Source organism: Trichosurus vulpecula, chromosome 3 (assembly GCF_011100635.1).
Source record: "Trichosurus vulpecula isolate mTriVul1 chromosome 3, mTriVul1.pri, whole genome shotgun sequence".
Lineage (NCBI taxonomy): Eukaryota > Metazoa > Chordata > Mammalia > Diprotodontia > Phalangeridae > Trichosurus > Trichosurus vulpecula.
The window spans coordinates 174,560,730-174,583,114 of NC_050575.1; positions in this window are offsets into that span (position 1 = coordinate 174,560,730).

Sequence of the window (22,385 nt, forward strand, 5' to 3'; positions counted from 1 at the left end):
GCAGCAATCCCTGAATCAGTCCCAGTTTTATATTCTTCAGGCTGAACTCTAAATAGACAGCTTTGTCCACCTACCACCAGCAGCAGCAAACACTTATTTACATGATGGGGTTCCATCCCACTGGACATGCCTTGCACTGTTCTTAGTACCAGAATCTCCCCCCTGCAGTACACCTAGAGAAATTAAATGGATTAGAAAAGAGAACACAATAATACTTTGTTTACAAGAAACACAATTGAAATATAAAAACTCTCACACAGTCAAAATAAGGTCCTGAAGCAAAATCTATTATGCTTCAACTGAATTTTAGAAAGCAGGAGTAGCAGTCATGATCTCAGACTAGGTAACAGCAAAATAAAATCTTTATTAAAAGAGGTAATCAGGGAAACTACATCATGATGAAAAGTATCATAGACAAGAAATTAACATCTATACTTAGCATATATGAAACAAATTGCATTATGTCTAAATACTTGAAGGAAAAGCTAAATATGCTACAGAAAGAGACAGTAAAACTATAATAGTAAGGGATTTCAAAGTACCCTTCCAGACCTAGACAAAATTAACAAAAATAAATAAGAAAGAAATTAAGGATCAAAATAAAATTTTAGAAAAGTTAGGTAGGCTAGGTCTCTGAAGAATATTGAATGGGAATAAAAAAGGAGTATACATACTACTATGTAAGGCACCTTTACAAAAATTGATCACGTATCAGGACATAAAAGCCTCACAAACACACAGAAAATAGAAAATATTAAGTATATCTTTTACTGACCATGATGCAGAAGAAACAATATTCAGTAAAGGACAGTGGAAGAAGAGATCAAACTTAATTGGAAACTAAATAACTTAATCCTAAAGAATTATTGGATCAAAAAGAAAATCATAAAAATAATAGTTAAGTTCTTTAAAGGTAATGACAACAATGAGATGCACCAGAGGTTTTGGAATGCAGCCAAAACAGTTCTTAGGAAAAAGTTTATATTTCTAAAAACATTCATCATCAAAAGAGAAAAAGAGTAGATCAATGAATTGGCCATGAAACAACAACAACAAAAACCAACCTAGAAACCTATAAATGTAGTATATTTGAAGGATTTCATTTTGGTTCCTGAAGTCTAAATTATGCTGCCTACATCTAGATGTAGCAGCTATACTAGCCAACTCATGATTGACCTAATATTACTGTCCCCTTTTCAATTAATTGGGCCTGCAGAACACAAATATTCAGATGGACTATGTCATGATCTGGCTTTTTGTATTATACATATAAGGCTGGCTTTATAGGAAGGATGTATGTGTGACTTGCTCAGAAGTGTTTCTTGCTCTATCTAAAATATCAGTCGCACTACTTGCTATTTCTCTATTCTCTCTTCATTTTTTTCAGTCTTCAAGATTCCTCTATTAACAAGATATTAAAAAACATACACAAACCATAAGGAGTTTTGCATATTACCAACAAAACCAAACAGGAGGAGACAAAAAAAGAGAAATTCCATTTAAAATAACTACAGATAATGTAAAATACTTGGGAGTCTATCTGCCAAGACACACACAGGAACTGTATGAACACAGTTAGTCATAAGTAATCTGAGACAATGTAATAAAAATTGTAATGTTACCTAAATTAATTTACTTATTCATTACTATATCAATCAAACTACCAAAGAACTACTTTGTAGAGCTAGAAAAAATTATAACAAATTTCATCTGGAGGAGCAAAAGTTCGAGAACAGCAAGGGAATCAATGAAAACAAATTAGAAAGAAGGAGACCTAGCAGTCCCATGCTTCAAATTTTTCTAAACTGTAATCATCAAAACAATTTGGTTCTTGATAAGAAATACAATGGTTGATCAATGGAATAGATTAGGTACACAACAGACAGTAACAAATTAGTATAGAAACCTAGTGTTTGATAAACTCAAAAATCCTAGATATTGGGGCAAGACCTCACTACTTAACAAAAACTGCTGGGAAAACTGGAAAGTATTCTGACAGAAACTGGGCATAGGCCAATATCTCATCACATAAACAATGATAAGTTTAAAATGGGCACACAAATTAAACATAACGGGTGATATCATAGGCAAGTTAGTGGAGCATAAAAGAAATTACCTGTCAGATCTTTGGATAGGAGAATAGTTCATAACCAAACAAGACACAGAGAGATTCCCAGGAGATAAAAGTAATAATGTTGATTAGATAAAGTTAAAACGTTTTTGTACCAACAAAACCAGTGCAGCTAAAATTCGAATAAAAGTAAGAAACCGGGGGAGGGGGGGGGGAGGGAGAGGGTGGGGAGGGTGGTCCTTTGTAGCAAGCTTCCCTGATAAAAATCTTATTTCCAAAATATTAAATTTTACAAGAGCCATTCCCCAAAGGTCAAAGGATACAAGGTCAGTTTTAGAGGAAATCAAAGCTCTCAACAGTCATATTAAAAATTCTCTAAATCTCTAATAATTAGAGAAATGCAAATTAAAACAACTCTGAGCTACCACCTCTCACCTATCAAATTGACCAAGACAAAAGAAAAGGAAAATGACAAATTGGGTTGTGGCAATATAGGTACACTAACATACTGTTGGTAGAGTTGTAAACCAATCAATCGATTCTGGAAAGCAATTGAGAACTATAACCAAAACATAATTAAACTGTGCATACCATTTGACCCAGAAATACTCCTACTAGGACTATACCTCCATGAGATCAAAGAAAAGTTAATATGTACAAAAATATTTATAGCAGCTCTTTTTATAATGACAAAGAATTGGAAACTAAGGGAATGGAAATCAATGGGAGAATGGCTGAGCAAGTTATGGTATGTAAATGTGATAGAATACTATTGTGCTGTAAGAAATTGTGGAGGAGGTAGTTTCAGAAAAACCTGGGAAAACTTGCGTGAGCTGATGCAAAGTGAAGTGAGCAGACTGAGAAGAACATTGTACACGGTAACAGAAATATTGTAAAAATCACCAACTTGGAAAGACTTAATAACTTTAATCAACACTATGACCCACTACAGTTCCAAAGAACCCCTTGATGAAAAATGCCATCCACCTTCAGATAGAGAACTAATGGACTCAAAGTGCAGGTTGAAGTATATTTTTTTCTTTCTTTCTCTTTTTTCAGTTTTGTAATGGATTTTGTATTTCTTGCTGCCTTATGGGTGGGGGAACATTGCGGGGGGTGGGGAGAATGTTGGGCTGAAAATAAAATAAAATAAAATTTTTTAAAAAAGAAAATAAATTTTATTGAAAAGAGAAAAAAAGATTCTTCTATTAAAATGTACATTGTTCCAAGAAGATAAGCCATACCATAAATCATGGGATTTAGGACTAGAAGATTTAGTCAAACCTCCTTATTTGCAAAATAACTGAAGATTACACAGATAGTAAACATGGAAGAGCTTTGATGTGAAACCAGATACTCAAATTTCAAAGCCAGAATTCAGTTCACTATATGAAGCTGGGCATCTCTTAATGTTACTAACTTCTGGATTATTAGTCAGCACTTTGTCATGGACTTAGAAAAAGTGAGGAAGGTTTCCATGAAAGCTTCCATGAAAGGGTATCAAGGACAAACTCTAACCTGCCAATGATGAGAAAGTTGGATTGGAGTGGGAAGAGACTGGAGTCAAAGAGACCAAGAAAGTTGTTGCAACAAAAGAGATGTTGAAGGTTAGAATTAGGATGGCAGCTATGTGGGTGAAGAGAAAGGGACATATTTGAAAGATGCTGTGGAAGTAGTGAAAACAAGATTTGTCCATTGTTTGGATAGGTAGGTTGAGTGAGAATAAGGAGTCAATGATGACATAGAAGTTGTGAATTTGGGTGATGAGAAGAATGATAGCATCCTTGACAGAAGTAGGGAAGATCACAGGGATGTTGAGTTTGAGGTGCCTGCCTGCCCTAATGTCCCCCTCTACCACCACCAACCTTATTGGTGCTTTCCCCATCATTACCATCATTACTTGATGTTGACCTCACAGTATTTTGGACTTACATATCTGTGTGCATGCTGTTTCATGTCAACATGTTGTAAGCTCCTTGAGGTTAGCAATGCTTTTGATTTTTGTCCTGGTATTCTTAGCACTCAACGTATGTGTGTTTAACACAGACAGTAACCTCTGTTGTGTTTACTATTCAACAAATGCTTGCTGAACTGAATTAGATTCAATAGAATTGAAGGGTCTAGAAAGCCACCTCTGTGCTGTGGGCACATCTCTCCCACCTTGAGCCAAAAATATCTCACTAAAGTCTACTATTGGGATCTAAAATTTCTCATTAAGGAATGTATTCCTAAGACAAAAGCATCAGTTAAGTGGTTCAGTGAATAGAATATTGGACCTAGATTCAGGAAGACCTGGGTTCAAATCAGGTCTCAGATACTTAACCATCTACATGACCCTGGGAAAGTCATTTAACCTCTGTCTGCCTCAGTTTAAACAGCTGTGAAATACAGATAATAATAGCACTTACCTCAAAGAGTTGGATCAAGTGAGATATACGTAAATTAGCACAGTGTTTGGCACATAGTAGGCACTTAATAAATGTTTGTTCACCTTACCTTCCCCCTAAAGCATTGAAGGTCTCTCTGAATATTCAAATAATAGCTCAATATAAATTAAGTTGTTGGAACTTCCATGGCTGACAGTTGCTAAGAGAAAGATTGGGTAGAAGGAGATAAGATGAGGTTACCTAATATGTGTAGAACCCAATGCACAAAGAAATATAGAGATGATGAAGACAGTACCCACCTTAAGGACTTATCAGTCTGATAGATGCAATGAGAGACAAATTAGAGAAACACTGAAATGAGTCTCTCCTGGATCTCTGGAGACAGGAGGACCTGATAAATCTGATAAGGTCAAGTAAATATCTCTCCTCCCTATCAGGAGCACTTTGAAGTTAAAAACTCACCTAGTTTCCAAGAACACCAAGTACTGACAAAGAGGGCTGTGAGGATCATAGCCAGAGCAGGCTGCAGGTGAAATAGTTGAGATGATACAATCAAGGATAGTGTGTAGCTCAGTGTGCAGGCTAGGAAGAGGCACTGGCCATTTCTGGAAAGACAAAATAGTATCTATGCTGAGTTCCTTCCATATCCCACGTTTCCCACTATCCCCCTCTACCTTACCCTTTTTACCTCTGCTCCCTCCTCTCCTGCTGGGTCCAACCCTGTCAAGACCAGAGCTCCCTAAACATTTTTATATTGGAGCACTACCCAAAGGGGACTGACCTATGGATTAATTTAGCCTCAATGTGTTCGACAAGAAATTCATTCTCTTTCCTCCACAGCCACCTCTTGTCCCAACTCCGTTGTCCCAACCATCATCCTTCTAGTCACTCACAATGGAAACTTTAGAATGATCACTGTTGATTGATTCTTCCTCCTCCCTTTCGTGACACACCATATCAGTCCCATGTCCTGGCCAATTGTCCCTTGACAGTTCTCTCTTAAATTCATCTGTTCATTCCCGATTCCCTAGCCCTGCTTCAGTCCTTTATCACCTCTACACCATGATGAAAGCCTCTTAAGTGATCTCCTATCTCTAATCTGTCCATTTTTAAATCTATCTTGTACACACCACCATATTAATCTTTGCTGGTTGATTTTGATAAACTGGCCTTTTTCTTCCATTATTACTCTTTATTATAAGAAATGACTCTCTGAGTCAGAGAGGACAGAGGGTTATATTGGAAATAAAGGAGTTATTAAAGTGATACCAATAAAAAGAAAAATAACTGAAAACTCTATTTTGCCTCAAAAGAAAAAATCAAAAAATGTTCAACATATTTTGAAATGTATCAATTGAACTTTTAAAAGTAAAAAACATCTTTTATGAAAATAGGATTGCCTTACACTCCAAGAACAAGGATTATTCCCCAGGATCCCTATAAACTCCCCACTATAGCCTCTTGCTATCGTCTCTCTTCTCTCCTATAGATAACATGGAATGGCCTCCCCTAATCCTCCCGGCTGTTGGCCCTCCAAGTGATTTTCAGTTATGGACATAGGCTCCAACTTGTAGGGAAAACCCAACCCCTTCTTGAATAGTGCCAGAACTTCTTGGCTTCACTAAGCAAGTGCACAAAGCACATGAGGGCCAATGGTAGATCTGAAATGGAAATTTCTCTGTGATTTTGAAAGCAGAACAACAAAGGTGGCAAATAGGGAGTCCAGGTGGCCTCTCGGACTGGGTGGGTGCCTAAGACCATGCAAATCCTTATATTCTAATGACTTACTGACAAAGCACAGTTTATAGATGGAGAGGAGGAAGAAGCTAAGGACCACAGTACCTCCCTACATATCCTTGCTGTGTAGACCAAAGTAAATCTCCTTTTCAAATTTTTGGTGACTTGTGACTGCCTTATTTCATCTCAGGTGAGAAGTGGTTCCAAGAAGCTGAAGCATGCACAGCGGCCACACTCCACTAAAACCATCTTAGCAGACAGGCTAAACCAGGTTGAGGGGAATCAGCAGGCCTCAAAACCACCAGTGAGTTAGAGGAATGTCCACTACAAGCATGAAGACTTCCCCTGGCAGAATGGGCAAATGAGAACAATTTGTTCCAATGGCCATGAAGGTGGCTGAAGGAGACCCTGCAGAGTGCTTAGAGCTTGGTCAGACATTGGAGACACCAAGATCATTCATTTCAACTAGGGCCATTACCACTTGTCTTAACTTTTGTCTTGCCACTAGACTTTGATAACTCTGGAAAAGAGCATAAGGCTGATGACTTTGTGCAACTCTGCCTCACTTAAATCCAATTCTCTCACAAATCAAGACATCACTCCATGATGTCATTGATCCTCTTTTAAAATGAAGGATGAACAACACTTCACCCCAACACTGAACCTTAACTAAGAGGGGGCTGCTACAACATAAATGCCTGAAAAAATTATTTCCTTATCTTGGAAATTGAAATTTTTCAAATAGCCTATCAAAAACTCTGAGTTAAAAACCTAAAAACTGATTTTGGAAATGAAGGTTTACTTTGTCATAAACCCCTGAGAGCTGTGTATGTCTACATCTGCATATATGTTATATATGTGTATCTGTGCATGAATCTATATGTAGATGTATATAGCTTCTATGTATAGATAAATCTAAATACATAAACACTTTCATACTTTTAGGAATTTGCTTTATGGCCTGGTGATGACTTTTATATACCACCCTTTGGACCTAGAAGATTATGGGACTCCTGAGAAGCAATCAATCAGTTTTTCCATATTCCCTGTGCTTATCTCAGGAGGCACTGTGGTACTGCAGGAAGGGCACTGACTCTGAAATCAGATAACCTAGGTTCAAATCCCTCCTCTGACACTTGTTACCACATGTCTTTGGAAACAAGCGACCTCCCTGGTTCTGTTTTCTCATCTGGAAAATGATTTATTTAAATTAGATGGACTCTGGGATACCCTAAATCTATAAGCCTTTGAGTATTAGGACAGCCTTGAATTAAAAAAAAATAGTTGAGAGTGTACTTAAGAGAGAAGGGACAGGAAGATGATTCCTGAGGCAAGTGATCTAATAGGAAGGCAGAAAGAGGTTGGCCAAGGGTGTAACACCCAATGACTCGTGAGGTGCAGTATACTGTTCTTTGAAACTACTTACGTGACTGGTTAGTTAAATGCCATAGGATAGATAAGGCTATTTACTATGTCAATGTCATAGAAGTGTGTATGGGGAAGCAAAAAAAAATGGAGGGGGTATGGAGAGGAAGGAGGGGAGCAGAAGTGATCTGCCAGTCAGTCAATTAGTATTTTTAGTATTGACTTATATGATCATAGATTTAGAGCTAGAAAAGACCTTAGAGACCACCTGGTACAGCATTTTGTAAATGAGGAAGCTGAGGCTCGTAAAAGGTAAGTGACTTATTCAAGGCCACACAGATAGCAAGTGTCAGAGGTGGGATCTGAACCCAGGTTCTCAGATTCTAAAGCTAGCATTCTTTCCATAGTACCAAACTGCCTGCTGGGCAGTATTGAGAGCTGGAGCTCAAAGCTGTGGGATGATAATACTAATGTATATTTACATAGTGTTCTAAAGTTTCCAAAGCACTTTCCTTATGACAACCCTGCGAGGTGGATAGTATAAGTATGATCATCCCCATTTTACCGATGAGGAAACTTAATTCAGAAATGTTCAGTGATTAACCTGCCCAGGATCACAAAGCCAGCAAAGTCTGACTCAAAGTTCGAACCAAGACGTCCCAATTTTTTCCACTATAGCATTTCTGCCTGGCATCTCTATTCCTGAGGTACTTTCTGTTTTATTTATGAGACTAAACTTATATACACATGAAAGGATTATATACCCATGCAAGATCAGGTCTAGTTGAGTGCTAAGGTATATGGTTCAGGCTTTAAGCGTTACATCAATCCATAGAACAGAGGGGTGAGCAGGGGCTGGAATGGGTAAGGAATACTTCCTGGAGAAGATGGAACCCTTCCCCCATTTGGACAATGGGCAAAATTTGACAGGAAGAGAGTAGTTGGGGAAGAGGGCAAAGCGCAGAAAGAGAAGTCACAGTTTGTGGAATACATGGAGTTTATTTATCCAGGAAATAGAAACTCTGTATGAGAAGAGGACGGGGTGGGGGAGGGGAGAGAAGGGAACCAAAAACAAGTATCTGAACATGAACAGTTTTGTAGAAGAGAAAAGAAGGTAAGTTGAAAAAAAAGGCCCAAATCTCTGCCTCTTCAGATGCCTGGTGTCCTTCTAAGGTGTATGAAGAGCTGTTGCTGCTTAGTCTTTCACTGAAAGAACAAATTGTGGGAACCATGGGACACAAAGAAGCACTTGAAACTATTCCATTTGAGCCATGAGCCACCGATGTCCCACAGAGAGGTAGCTGGCTACCCATGGACCCTCAAGGACCCCCTGCAATCTCCTTAGTTATTCCCACTCTTAAATACAGGCCACTCTGAGCATGGACTCTCCTAGTGAGCCTCCCTAGGCCCTAAGCTCTTCCACTAACTTGAAAACTCAACAAAGCCTTGGTCATTAGATCACTGGATCTTCCTGGAATTGTAGTTAGAAGGAAGCCCTGAAGGGTATGCTTAGTTCTTCCCTGGCTTTGCAAATAAATAGTAAGCTATAGTGAGAAGAGGGACATGCTACAAAAAGGCTTCTGGTTGAGCTGGATTTTGAATTGCTGGAGAAGGCAGCAAGAATAGAACCCACAGCAGATACAGCAGCCAGTGAAGGTCATGTCTGACCCTTTTATGTAAACTCTTTCACAGAGAGCAAGTATTTGTGAACCTGTAGAAGGAAAAGTGCCAAAGTATAATTGGAGAATAAGGGAGGCAGGTAATGAAAATCCATCCTGGGGGTCAAAGTCGTGACCCTGTGATTCCTGTTAAGTCATAAACCCCAGGTATTATTAAGAACTCTGCAAGGAGCTTGTGACCACATGACTTTGGAACAAAAATAGCAGTTTAGAAATACCCCATGGGAAGGAGCTAGAAAGGAGCAGAATCACAACTCACCAGTGCAATTGTATGGGCACAGGTTGCTGTGGCGAGAAAGGTGTTATGGTAATTGAGGTGGGACTCTTTTACTGTTTTCTCTCTTGGAATGCTGAGGTAATCAAGTACCTTTGATGAGTCTTGCCTTTCAAAAGTAATGGCAAACAAAGTGAACCTTTTGTTGTCTTTGTTTTGGAGTGCTTCTCAGCACTAAGGAATCTTTGATTGAATGGTTAGTCTTTGATGACCTGCATTGAGTTGCATGGTTGTGTATGTGACAGGATTTTCAAATAATAGGAAAGACATCTTTAGGAGAAACAAAGTAAATTTATTTTACAAATCTTGCAAGATTTGGGCACACCTCCATATTGGAGGAGGAGAGGTAAAAGGGAACCTGCCTTAATTTATACTCTTAATGAAAAGATTCCCACCCACTTCTATCTCTTCTCACCATTGGCTGGGAGGTGGGCTTACATTCTAGGCACAAAAACTAAACAGAGGACCAAAGTTGATCCGGTCCATTCAGGTTTTCCCTGTTGGAACTCAACGGCGAGGGTAGAAGGTCTAGAAGAAATGGGATGGCGGAGGGAGGAGAGACCTTCCTGGAGCAGAGAACAAATAGCTCACAGGAAGCCCATTATCTTCTAACATCTGAAAGAGAGGGGGAAGGGCATGCCCATAGCTCCAGGCCTTGACCTTCCAGAATCACAAGGCCAAAGCCCAAACCTCTCCTACTCCCTTAGACATACTCTGTGAAGTCTTCACAATTATCTATCCCATTCAGTTGTAATGCGCTTTGACTCTGAAGAAGCATTTAGCTCACATGGACTTTCGTTGCATGGTTTTGACACCCCTTGATCCTGAAACGTGTATATAAGATTTGAGGTTGGTGTTTTGCCTTTGGGGGCACACTCATTGAAAGAGTGTTGGTGACGAGACTCTGGGTAAACCGTTGAAGCAGCCCCCCTGGCTTTGAAAACCCACATGTTGGTGCTTCTCTGGTAACTATATATTGTGATTTGGTTAGACAGAAATGTTCATCTGTTTATATTGTCTCTGTTTGTAATTTCTATTTGTATTTGCTCTGAAGTTCAGGGTGCTGGCTTTTCCCCCTGAACTTAGTGAATGGTATACGTATGTTTAATTAAAGTAAGGTTGTTAACTCCTCAAAGTTGCTTTCCTTAGAAAAGCAGATCAAAGAACCTGTGCTAGAAGCCCTTCTGTGTGCTCTTGTTGTTGGTCTTGTGTTAGTCTTTCACCTTCACAGCAGATGCAAGTCACCTTGTTGTTACAAAAGGAGAACCAATGAGAGTTCAGATATAGATGCAGATAAAGTCTAGGGAACAAATATAAAGTTGTCTATTTGAATTTTTGAAAAATCAACTCACAACTACTGGGGGCAATGGGGGAAATGGTTAGACCAGCTTGTCTAAGAAATATCTAGGGGTTCTGGTAGACTGCAAGATCAATGTGAGTCATCAATGTAACATGATAGCCAAAAAATTAATGCAATCTTGGGCTGAACTAAGAGAGGCATAACTTCTGAGAATAAGGAGTGTTACGCTCAGTTCTGAGTGACACAATTTAGGAAGAACATTGATAAGCTGACAAGGGTCTGGAGAAGAGCAATCAAGATGATGAAGTTCCTTGAGTAAATATCAAATAATGAGCAATTGAAAGAACTGGGAACATTAGGATGGAAAAGAGAAAACTCAGAATACACAGAATACACGATGACTGGGTTCAAGTATTTGAAAGATTGTAATGTGGAAGAGGACCTATTTGGCTTCAGAGGGCAGAACCAAAAATAATGGATGAAAGTCATAAGGAGATACATATAGGCTTGAGGGGGAAAACTAAGTAACAATTATAGCTATCCGAAAATGGACTGGACATCTCCAGGAGATGATGGGTTCCTCCTTACTTAAGTTCTTCAAACAAAAACTGGATGACCACTTGTTGGGTATGTTATGGTAGGAATTCCTTTTGGTTTGGACTAGATAGATGGCCTCTTAGTTCCTTTCCAACTCTAAAATTTTGTAATTACATGAGTTACAGTAACTTTCTCATCTTGTGAAAAATAAACCTCAGTTATCCACTCTCATTACTAGTTTTAAGTGAGCAGTACTCTCTGGGAAATACAGACCTCCTTTGCTGAAGCCATGAGACCTGGCTGCAAGAGTTGGGGGATTGGGTGGGGAAGGGAGTAGCAGAAACAGGCAATGTATTTCCCAAAATACAGTCAGTCATCCCCCAGTCTAGTTGTCTGTTTATCCCAATTACACCCCAAGCACATTCAATATGTGTGTGTGTGTGTGTGTGTGTGTGTGTGTGTGTGTGTGTGGTATTTTTGCATGGGATTAAAACAAATAGCACAAATGATTTTCCAGTACAATAGCCTACAGTATGTTTTTCTGAGATGTTCAAGACTTTTACAAGTAGGATCTAATTATAGCTCTTTAAATCTTAAAGAAATGGCAATTACTATTATTCCCATTTTTCAGGTCAGGAAACTGAAAAGCTATGTATATGGTAGCAGAATTGTAGCAGAATAAACAATAACTTTCAAAGAAACTGGGTTAGCTAGACTCCTCACCTCAGGATTTGTAGGACCCATATTTCTTTGTCTCCAGAAATCTAGGTGCCATGAACATGGGCTGTGAGGTAAGTAACACTCTCAAAAACATCCTTCCCCCTTTCACTGCTGCCTAGCTGACAGACATGGCTACGGAGAAGTGACTTTTTTCAAAATCTGCCAACCAAAACAAGTACACACACCCTGCACACCTTTACTCACACCAAATGTCTCCCATCCCACTTCTAACCCTCCTCTCTGCCTATCCAAATCTCAAATCTACCTCCTCCTGAGATCCTGGTTTACAGTCTAGATGGGGAAAACACGCACACACACACACACGCGCGTAATTTTTAAAAAACTCAACAAGGCAAATAACATAATAGGTTCCAAGTGAATGGTAGAAACAGTAAGTTCTACTGAGACTCAGAGGAGAGTGACATCCTCTGGTCCTTAGACCAGTGTTTGGAGGAGCTAAGGCTTGAGCTTGGTGCTGAAGGATAGAGAGAATTTGGATAAATGAACATTCCAGATGAAGATAATGGTATGAACAAAGGGGCAGGGATCAAGTCTCTCAGTTCTTTAATTACGTCACAGAACCAAGCACAGCACTATGGATCATAAGATCACAGATTTAGAGCTGAAAGGGACTTCAGAAGCTATCCAATACAACTCCTTCATTTCAGATGAAGAAACTGAGAACCATGGAAGTTAAGCTACTTGTCCAAAGTCATAGAGGCAATAATTGTCAAAAGTGAGACTTGACCCTAAATTCTCTAACTTCAGAGCCAATGCTGTTTCAAATAAGAGCCAACATCCACTAAATACTTGTTGGATTAATAGACACACATATACATGTGCACCCACATACATGCATGGATTGCACATGCACACATATCAACTGTCCTCCTTCCACTCTTCCCACACTCCCAAAACAGTCCCACACTTGAAGGTGGTGATGGGGGGAAAGGGAAAGTAGGGACAAACAGACACAGACAGAGACACAAAGAGACAGAGCCACAGAGATAGAGACAGAAACAGAGAAACAGAATGAGACAGAGACAAAGAGAGACAGAGAGAGCGAGAGAGACGGAGACAGAAAGAGACACAGAGAGAGGGGGGATAAACAGAAAGAATTATGTGAATCAAGCTGTACCATTTTTCTTGACTTTCTCAGTCCTATTTCCTCTTCTCATTCCCCAAATCATCACACAAACCAGAAACTGCTTTGCACATGTTGCTCTTCTCTTTCCATTCAATTTCAAAACCAGGAAAATGAAGTGATGAAACCCAAAATGGATATAGACATTCCCCAAACCTCAGGCATTAGGATTACCCCCTTAGCTTTAAAAATAAAAGTTAAAATTGGGCTAAATCATAGGTTTTTTTTATTTTATCTATCATGGAATAAGTTTAGGAAATTCATTCTCTAAAAGTTAAGAATGACTCCAAATGAGATTTGAGAAAATCCCTGGATGACCATCCTACAATGATCACTAGACAAAGTTAAAGTTGTTTGGAGGCATTTTTAACTTCTGAGGTGACCTCAAAGAGAATGATCATAACCTGACCCTCAATTCATCCATCAAAGATATCCTAGACTGGAAACAAGGATGGTGGGACTGACCCTGGAGGCAAAGAGAGCTTTCAAGTGTTTTAAGTGGTTAAGTCTGGAAGGCACTGATTTTATCTGTTCTACTTCCTGTGTAGGTCTGAGCCATGCAATAAAAAGGATTGAGATCATTTGGGAAATAACTCCTTTCCCCTCAGTCTCCCCTCCTACATCCTACCTTCTCTCAGAAATTACTTTGGCATTAATCCAGAGAAGGACAGGAAGAGGTAGCGTTCTGATATGCTTTGGGGGTTACTTAAAAGAAACAGGATGAAATTTTTCTTCATTGGCAAACATACTGGAATGGTTTACCATTTCCTTCTCCAGCTCATCTTATAGATGAGGAACTGAGGCAAACAGGGTGAAGTAACTTGCCCAGGGCCACAAAGCTAATGAGTGTCTGAGGATAAAATTTTTCTCCTTGCCGAAATGCTAAAATGCTTTCTCACTTTACCCCAACTCTAATGTCAAGGCCCATCTTTACAGAGATAAGGATCCTGCTGGGGCATTGGAGGGAGAGAAAATGTATTTGAAAATTTAAAGATAATAAAGAGATGAGGGAAGGAGACAGAGAAAACTTCTTTTGGACCATATGAGTTTCCACTCTGTGCTGCAAGTTGAGATTTAACATCTTCACTGTCTTGCTTTAGAAAAGCTATCTGGTTAGACGTGAGCCCAACAGCCTGGCACATCTTTACAAACTCCTTCAAGATCTCACTTTTCACCATCTTTTTTCTGCCTGTGAATAGGACCATAATGAGGGTGCCTGTTAGATGAAAATGATAGAAGTATTGGGATATTGTGAGAGAGAGAGAAAGAGGGGGAAGGGACGGAGGGGAGAGAGAGAGAGAAAGAAAGAAAGAAAGAAAGAAAGAAAGAAAGAAAGAAAGAAAGAAAGAAAGAAAGAAAGAAAGAAAGAAAGAAAGAGGGGGGGAGAGGAGAGAGAAAGAAGGAAGGAGAGGGGGGGAGAGGGAGAGAGAGAGACAGAGAGAGACAAAGGGGGTGGGGGAGAAAGACAGAGAGAGAGAGAGAGAGAGAGAGAGAGAGAGAGAGAGAGAGAGATTCCATCTCAGAGAATCTGAGGGCTAGTTCTAAAAAGTCTGCTAAGCAAGTTGCTCAGAGTCAGGAGTGAGTAATCACATTGCATCTTGGACCCCTTTATTCAGAGTCAGGATAATTCATGTAGGGCCAGATCTCCTTAGTCAGTGCTCTGGTCTCTTGCCCCATCCTTTTACAAAGGAGGAACCCATTTCAGACTAGCGGCACTATAATGAGGACCCTTACTATGCTGACCTGGTCATGCACTTAATTGACTCTTTATGGGTCTCATAAATGAAGAGGAAGTGGGGTGATCTAGAAAGCCCTAAAACCACCTTTAGAATCAGTACCACCACAGGGGAATTTTAGGAAGGACTTGAGGCAGGAACTGGGTTTTTGCTTCCCTTTGATTTCTGTCATGCTTAACACAATGCCTACCACACAGTAAACTCTTAATAAATGCTTGACTGGTTGGCTGACTGGGAAGAATTGTCCGGCATGAGTCCAGCTCTAGAGACATTTGTTGGTAAACCAATGAAGAAGGCGGTCATTCAAGGACCCAAAAATGAGGGTTAAAGGACCCCTGAAAGCTTTAGCTACCCGTAACCTCCCATATCTTCCCTTGAGTCAGGAGTATCTGCCTCCTCACTTACTCCAGGGTAGCACATTGTTGTAGGAATTTCCTGATTTCCTGCTTGTAAATTCACCACTGCATAGATCCCGTAATCAGCAGACAGCACACTGAAGTCTTTTATGCCTTTGACTAGGGAAAAAAGAGAATCAAACTACCTCTCCCTAGCCCAAATCTTTCCCATCCCCACTCCCCAAAAAGAGAAACATGATATCTCACTGCAAGGGGACAGGGGCTGAGAGAAAAAAAATCAACCTAGTTTCCTTGTATCTCAAGGGCCCACACTCCCAAAACAGTCCCACACTTGAAGGTAGAGATGGGGGGAGAGGGAAAGTAGGTACATACAGAAACAGACAAAGACACCAAGAGACAGAGACAGAAACAGAGAAACAGAAAGAGATAGAGAGAGACAAAGAGAGACAGAGACAGAGAAAGACACCAAGAGAAGGGGAATAAATTGAAAGAATTATTGTACATCAAGCTGTACCATTTTTCTTGACTTTCTCAGTCCTATGTTCTCTTCTTATTCCCCAAATCATCACACAAACCAATATTCCTGAACATCCCTTTCTTCATATCTTCTTACATGGTTGACATCCCTGTAGCCTAGGAGAGGAACAGACGAGCCAGTGGTTAACACGAAGGAGCTCGGCTTGATTTCCCTCAGCCCATCTCAAATACCTTAAGTGTATTTTCACCAAGGTCTTCTGTGCAATAATTCACCAAATACCTATTAGACATCTATTGTGTACCTGGCACTGCTTGAGACACTGGGGGTGCAAGGAGAAAAATAAAACAGTCTTGGCCCTCAGGGATATGACAGGATCTGTTGTGCAACCTAGAGGACAATTCTAATTTGGGGAGTTTCAGGCTGGCTAGCCAGGAAAGGTACTTTGCAGCAGGTAGGACCTTGAGGCCCCCCTCAGACCACACTGAACAGCTACCCACTTATTACTTTTGCTAAAGTTGTTTTTCATCATTTTAGGAGGTCATTCTTTGAGAGTGGATGAGGAGAGGGAAATGTAAATGGTTTCTTTTAAAGATATAGATCAATTTTAATCATTTTTTAAAGAAACTGTATGGGGAAATCTGAAGTTATTTCAATATAATGAATCAATTATGCTTTTATCTTACATCATCAGTTCTTCTCTGACTCCACCATGGTCAGGCAGTAATCCAGTGAATCAAGCTGATGCCACTATCCTTAGAGACAGCACCATAGTGCACCTTCCAACTCAGATTCTGTGATTCTGTACCTTAAAGTTTGTTTACTTTATCAGTTGCCCTAAAATACTGGTTTTTTTATTCATGTAAATCTGGAACCATGTATACACAATCATTAGTTAAAAGAACTGTAAGACTACTAACATTTTTCCCCTATATACATCATGGTGGTTGTTGTCCACCAGCTTCCAGGTCATTCTTTCTCCTTTTTCAAAGAGTTTAGAACTGTGCTCACTGTCTTTCTCTCCTGCCCTTTATTAGGGATTTAAACATCCATTTCAAACACCCTAATCTTCCTGTTCATCCATCAATGGTCCTATGACCCCTTCCTCTGCTCTACCTCCACTTCAACCAAACACAGGGATACTCATTCCATGGATCATTATCCATCATCTACAAGTGTTTCACTTCCTTGATCAAATCTAATATTCCTTTATCTGACCATAACCTTATTTCATTCTATAATTTCTTATTCCTCAGTCCCTCAACTCACACCTGAATAAGAATTGTCTCTACAATACCACTAATAGCCTTTGCCTAAAACCCTTTCACGAGGAAGAAGTTGCACTACCGACCAAGGCAGCACATTCCATTTGGAGATATCCCTGATTTTTCTATCAAGAAAAATCTGCCTCTGCAACATCCCCTTATAGCCACTGGCTCTTCCCTCTAGAGTCAAGGAAAAAGTCTATTTCATTTTCCACATAATAGCTGTCTTCAAATACTGGAAAGGCTATTATATGGGAAAAGGTTCTCCAGGTTGAATATCCCCATCTCTTTTTATCCTAATATTACATGATTTTGAGACTCTTCATCATCTTGGGTGCCCTCCTCTGGACACTCTTCTATTTATCCCTATCCTTCCAAAAATGTAATATCCAAAAGTAAACACAATACTCCAAATGTGATCTGACCAATGCTGAGTACAGAGGGACCATCACTTCCCTAGTATTGAATATTATGTCTGACAATTCGTTCAGTCAGCTTTTTTGGCTACCATATAAAAGTTTTTATTTATATTGAGCTTTTAATCCACAAAAGCACACAGACCTTTGTTAGACAACTTACTGAATTGTAGTCTAGTTCTATTCCCCCATACTGTATTGCCTTTTGTACCCAAACATAAGACTTTACATTTATTCCCATTACATTTTATCTGATTAGATTTGGCCTGATATTCTAGCCTGTTAAGAGCTCTTTGGATCCTCTGTCATCCAATGTGTTTGTTATACTTCCTAACTTGTGTCACCTACAAATTTTATAAGGGTGTCATCAATACTATATCAAAGTCATGGATAAAGATGCTAATTAAAAATGAATGTTAAATAGTCAAATACAGGTCCCTGGGACATTCCACTAGAAATCTCCTTCCAAGGTGACATCATATCATTGACTATCCCTGGTGTGGTGTCATTCAATCAGTTCCAAATCCACATAACTATGCTATTTTCTCAATGGTAACTTTTTTCATATTTTCCACAGTAATAATAGGAGATGCTGTATGTCAAATGCTTTGCTAAGAATCTAGGCAAACTATGTGTACAGCATTTCCCCTAATCAACCAATCTAAGTTATTAGACTGTGGGGAAAAAAGGAAGTAAAGTTAATCTGGAATAACCTATTCTTGATGAGCCATAATGGCTCTTTGTAATCATCACAACCTTTTCAAATGTTTGTTAATCATGCCTTTAATCATATACTCTAGAATTTTACCTGAATCAAAGTCAAGCTCGTGAAGAACCCACTCTTTTTCCATTTTTGCAAACTAAAACAATATTTTCCCTTCGCCAGTCCTGACAACTCTACTGTTTGACACCATCTCCAAGGGACATTTTGGCATCTTTTTCACTAATACTAGCTGCCTTTTATCGGCTTATTTCATTCCTATTCATCTGTTTATTCTGTCCCTGTTAACAGAATAACCCTTTCAAATTCACCCTGCTTGTGTTAACTAAGTCCAAACCCTACAACAACCTGTGCTGATTTCTCAGATTTCAGGCCAACTTACCATTAGTTGCCTCCATGCTGCTTCCTCCTAGGACAAAATTTTCTCAGAATCATCTGCTTTTAGCTACCAAAGGAAGAAGTGTGATGAGGGAAGAGAAAAACTAAGCATTCCCTCTCCCGGGTCCTGAATCTAGTTCCACTTTCTGTTCTTTCAAGACACAATAAAGGAACCTTTTCCTCTGCCATCCTATAACTTTTTCTCCCCAGTCCATAGGAGATATTTTTCTTGACTCTTCAATTCTCCCTTGCTCAATCAGCTATTTCTAAACATAACTGCTGGCCTGCAATAACTTGTTTGAACTAATTTGCTTACAAGACTTTGATCATTTATAGTGCCTCAGCTAAGTGGCACTAGCAATATATACCAACCCACATCTTTTATTGTCTCAATCAGTTTCTCAATGGATTTCTGAAAGAACTAATAACCCTTAAAATAGAACATATTGAGGGGGGAAATTACACAAGGTTTTAAGAGGTATTTAGGCAGATTTGATGATACTTCCCAAAAAAATCTAGCTCAGAAGCCAGCTGGTATGATCTCAGCTGATATGATCTGCTGATTTTGGGTCTTCTTACCTAATATCTTTTTCTAGTAGAGGTGATAAGAGCACCTAAAATAGAGTCATATCTTCTCCCCTGAGACCAACAAGTTCATTCCTAAGGAAGAGGCTTTAGTTGGGAGTTCTGTGGAAAAGGCGACATTCAACTCTTGTTGTTCTTGAGAGAACAATATTTTAACTTTATTTTATGGAAGGAAAGTTACAATGATACCTCTGATAGCCTTTGTGCCTTTCACTACTAGGAAATCCCTTTGCCAAGATGCAGTGGCAAGAATGTACCAAGGCCCTGAAAACTGCAGAGAAGAGGTTGACCTGAAAAAGCTGGGGCTTGTCGAATAGTGATGACCTAATTGGTCTAGTTATGCTCCTGGCTCTTGAGCCCTTGTCATTGGGATCACCTTCATTATATCATTGCCAATTGATTTTCACTAAGCCTTCTACCTTCTTAAAAATTCCCAGTGGCCTGCACAATGATGACATAAATCTCTGACCCTCAGATCCAATCTTCACCTGCCTCTGAGCTACACATAATAAAGGAGTCAGCTGCCTCCTCAGCCCACTAACACTTATCCATGGTTCTTGGCAGGAGATGGGTACTGGGCTAGTAGTGGGACAGGCATATTTGGCCAGATTAGGCAACACTGTTCCGGATGTTAAATTCTGACAGTGGCAATGGGGACAGAAGCCCAAAAAAGGTGGTACAAGACCCTTACCTAAAAGAAGGGGAACTTGTCTGGGGGATATTAACTGAGCTCACAGCATGCCTTGAATAGATCTTTTCACCCTTCCAGTTACTGACATGGTGTCAAAGACCCACACCTGCCACTGCTATTACCTGTTTGAAGTTTGGATTTCCTAGCCACTTCAACTGTGCCTGGGAGAGTAACATCAGGAGAAGTATCAGCAATACAGTTCTCATTTTTGGGTTAGCTCTGAATTAACTCATCCCCACAGTGGTCTGAAGGAATATCCCACTCCAGGAAGGCCCAGCCTGTACCCCCTTATGTGACTTTGAAGACTGCCCAGTGACAGGACAGCCAATTCCTAGTGGGAGGACAGGTACACCAACTCTTTAGCCATATTTCCTTTCTCACTTAATAGATTGTGAACTCATGAATTATGGATGTTTCACTGCCACTTCAAACTTTACTTGTTCAAAATGAAACTCATCCTCTTCCACCTAAAATATTCCTCTCTTCTTAACTTCCCTATTTCTGCTGATAGCATCACCACCCTTCCACTCATGCAGTCTCATGACCTTTGAGTCATCCTTGACTCTTTCTTCTCCCTCATCCTTCACATCCTATTCATTGCCATAGGACTGCAGGTTTGGACCCCTTTAATATTCTACCTCTCACTCAGCCCCTCCACAATCTAGCATCCACCTATATTTCCATTTTTATTTCATTTACTCTACATTCCAGTCAATGTAAATGGTTGTTCCTTGACTTCATTCTTCCCTTTCCTACCTCTTTGCCTTTGCATACATGGTCCCCTATGTCTGCAGTGGTCTCTGCCCATATCACCTTGTTAAAAATCCTTCTCTTTCTTCAAGGTCTAGAGGGAATAAAAGAAAACAGGGTGACCTGAGAAGGGTCTGATCTTAGACCAAGTGGGACTGCCAGGAGCACATGCTGAAACATATTAAAATGGCAACTTCCTCCAAAAAGCCTTCCCTGACATCTTTTTTGAATTTCTCCTATCATTCTATCTGGACATCTCCTAAGTATGTACCATATTGCAGCTTAAAGTTGCTTGTACATTTGTCTCTTTTTCCATTAGATTGTAAAGTACATAATGGCAAAGATCATGTTTTATAGAATCAAAATATTTAGGGACACAAGAGACCTAGAGATTATCTGATGCAACTATTTCATTTTACAGATGATAAAAACAAGGAAAGAGTAGGGCGTCATAGTAGAAAGTGAAAACCTGAGTTTAAATCTCACCTCTTATGTGTACTACCTAGATGACTTTGGACATCATTTTACCTCCATGGCCTTCAGTTGTCTCATCTGTAAGTGAGTAGGTCATAATTAATCACCTCCTCCAGAGAGGCCTCATCCAGTCCTAAATCCATGAGCCTATGAGTGCCCTAGAAGAAGTGACTTTCTCAAGCTCATATAGGTTATAAGTATCAGATTGTTGTTGTTGTTCAGGCATTTCTTCAGTTCTGTTCAACTCTTTGTGATCCCATTTGGGGTTGTCTTGGCAAAGATACTGGAGTGGTTTGCCATTTCTTTCTCCAGTTCATTTTACAGATGAAGAAACTGAGGCAAACAGGTTTAAGTGATTTGCCTAGGGTCACACAGCTAGTAAGCATATGTAGCCAAATTCAAACTCAGTAAGATGAGTCTTCCTGACTCTAGGCCTGGCACTCTATCCTCTGTATCACCTAATTGCCCATTCACTTGAATATGTATAATCATTTAATAGATGTTGAGAGTTTGAGTCTCTCATCCAAAAGGAGTTTGGATGGAGATATATAATGTGATCAAGAATGAATAAGTGAATGAATAGATGAATGGATGGCTGGATTTAATTAAGTAAGGTAATACACCTTGCACCCATCGCTAGACAAATATTCATGCCTCCATCATGCCCCTCCTTGCTTAAAAACCTAGAAGAGATTCCTATTCCTGAATATATCAAATCCAAATTTCTCTGCCTGACCTTCAAGGTCCTCTAGGCTCAGGCCCCATTCAATCTAGCCAACCTTGTTCCCCACTGTTCCCCACTCTCTGTTTTACTCTGGACAGACTAATTTCGTCTCTATTCCAATCCAACATACCTCAAGAAATGAGTACTTCTGTGGTTAAGCATGTAATGTCCTTTCTCTTCCTCTCTAGCTAGACAAGTTCTCCCCTTCCCCCAAGGCCCAATTCAAGTTCCCCCACACTATTAAGCCTTCTTGGACTACTCTAAATCAAACTGACCTCTCTCACCTCCAAATCCCTTCAGCGCATTGAAAACATACAATTTAGTGTTTAATTATTCTCTGAATATCCAATGTATGTGATTTGTTTCATCAATGAGAATATTATCTTCCTGAAGAACAGGGACTTTTTCTTTTCCAGTTTTATCCCCTATAGGGTCTAGCAAAGGAACAGACATGTTGGTAGATGCTCAGAACATGATGGTTCAATTGGTCTGGTTGTATCTGGTCCTTGCCTCTCTGATTTGGGAGTAGGAAGTCAAGATTATCACAAATAAAATGTTACCTGGGTATGATCTGGACTTATTCTGAGTAAGAAGGAGCAG